Source organism: Myotis lucifugus, unplaced genomic scaffold (assembly GCF_000147115.1).
Source record: "Myotis lucifugus unplaced genomic scaffold, Myoluc2.0 scaffold_540, whole genome shotgun sequence".
NCBI classification, from domain to species: domain Eukaryota; kingdom Metazoa; phylum Chordata; class Mammalia; order Chiroptera; family Vespertilionidae; genus Myotis; species Myotis lucifugus.
The window spans coordinates 89,390-91,592 of NW_005871588.1; the positions used below are offsets into that span (position 1 = coordinate 89,390).

General features: G+C 62.7%; 1 protein-coding gene across 1 annotated transcript in view; it reads right to left on the reverse strand.

Annotated features, from left to right (window-relative positions):
- HAUS3 (HAUS augmin like complex subunit 3) overlaps positions 1–513 on the reverse strand; it is an 11,751-nt gene extending 11,238 nt beyond the window's left edge. Inside the window, exon 1 of the mRNA XM_006104080.3 lies at positions 462–513. The gene's annotated coding sequence lies outside the window, so the exon portion shown is untranslated. The remainder of the gene's footprint in view (positions 1–461) is intronic.
- Positions 514–2,203: the final 1,690 nt, after the last annotated feature.

A 2,203-nucleotide genomic window follows, 5' to 3' on the forward strand; every position in this document is an offset into this window, starting at 1 on the left:
CCGAACCCGGGCCACAGGCCCAGCTGCACTTCCCCCAGGGGGCACCCGCTGTGCGGCGCTCGGGGCGCCCCGCCCCCGTTCCCCACCCCCGCGCCTCAGGGCCAGCGCGGGGCCCCATCCCCGCCCCCGAGTCCCGGGCTCTCCCGCCGGCGCCCCCCAAGTCCCCGCCCTCACCCGCGCCCCCGCTTTCACCCCCGGATCCCGCTCTCCCGCCGACGTCCCCTGGCGCCTCCGCCTTCACCCCCGGCCCTTGGCGCCCCCCAGCCTCACCCGCACTCCTACCCCCGCCCCCCGCCGCTGGTCCCGGCTTCCAGCCCCGCGGACTCCGACTGCGCCGCTCCCCGCGCTCCTGAGAGACCCCAGGGGCGTCCGGACAAAAGAGGAGGCGGCAGAGTGGTCGGCGCCGCTCCCTCAGCCCCGCGCCCCGCACGGCCCAGGACCGCGAGGCCGACGGCACTCACCTCAGGAAGCTCAGTCCGCGCCCCTCAGCCGCCGCCGCCGCCGCGCTCCGCGCCCCGCCTCGCACTGCCTCACGGGAGTGCTGCGCCGCGCGCGCGCGGAAGACCCAGCCGGAGCCGCGGGGCGACTGTCTGCGCAGGCGCGGAATAGACCCCGCAGGGCCGCAGTAGGCGGGCAACTACTTTCAGGGCGAGAGCTGATTGGCTTCCTGCCTCAGGGGCGGGGAAGGGGCGGGGCCAGGTGCTTGTGGGCGGGGCTGAGGTCTCGGGACAGTTCGGCCTCCCGGTCCCCGCTGGGCGTTGCGGTCTGGCGCCCCGCAGGCCAGGCCTGGGGTTCTTTCCCCGGCGGCGGGGGCTCCTTCCGCTTCGGGTCCCAGCTTGCCCGCGCTCCCGGGGCCCGACCCCCCGCCCCGTGATGGGAAGGTTTCTGGGGCGGCCCGCCCAGCTGTCGGAAGCGCGGGCGGAGCCCAGCCCTACCGCTCGCCTGCTGCGTGACCCCGCGGCCCTGGCTCCGCGCCCGCGTCCGGGTAGAGCCCCTCGGAGAAGGCGTGGGCCTGAGCGGCCCGGAGTAAAGCATCGGAGCCGCGCTGGGCTCTCCTGTTTTATTACTCGCTCTACGATCTCATGATGACCTTTATTTTGCAAAAGCAGCTTGAGGGTCAGCCCTCCCCTGACCGCTAAGCAAAAGCCGACTTCCTCCACGATCCCGTTTTTTAGGCGAAACTTTTAAGACGCTTTAAACTCAGGATGGAACGCTATTTCTGCAGGAGGCCAGAAGCAGGCTGTGTGCGGTCAGTGAAGGAAAGCGCTGAAACGAGGCTGCCAAGTTCCATGCAAACCGTCCAATGAACCCAGACCTTTGGGGTTCTCATTTGTAGTGGACGGGACTCATTTACATCTATGCCAGCCCCCCCCCACACACACACACCAAAAAAAAATCTTTTTTTATTTACCAATCTTCTACAAACCAACGCTCAATATGCAAGGTTTCTCTCCACTCCAAATGACTAAGGTGGCTCGTTAGACTATGTCCTAGTCCAGTGTGACATGGGAAGGGCAGATAATCTTTCTTAATACGGTTAAGGAGAGAGAAAAAGACTGTCCTAAGGCAGATATCACAAATTAATCCCGAGTTGAAGATACTTTCTATTAATTCTTCACTTGTTTTACTTTTCTATCCTTCTCTTCTGAAAGACAATAAAGGCGGGAATGATCTGAAAAACAGTCGCTGTGGGGAGGTCCACTGGGCGGTGCCCGGCCTGCAATGGGAGGAGAGGGGACCTGCAGGTGAGCTGCAAGGCTAGGTTAGAGCCTGGACCAGTAGGACCCCCTCAGCCGACAGTGGGGACCGGGATGGGGTGGTCCTGGGGCCGAGCTAGCTCAGCTGGCTTGTAGGGAGGAAGCGAAGGCTGTGCAGGCAGTGCCTTCGAGAAACTTTGCTGAGGCGGCAAAGATTGAAGGGGAGAGAGAGGAGGAGCAGAAAGATGCGGTGAGCGGGGTGGGAATGCAGAGCTGGGGGAGGGCTTGGATTTTGTTTTGTTTTAAGATGGGAGGAACTTAGGGATATTTATAGACAGTGAGGAGGAACTCAGAGAAGACAGAAGTAAAGATGATAAAAAGATCCCCGGGGGACAGGAGGGGGAGACCCCAAGCACACGAGGTTGTTCTAGAAGCCCACTTTGCCTAGTGACTCCTGGTTCATTTCTTGGGCCCACAAATTCTCCATGTGATTTTGAAATTACTGA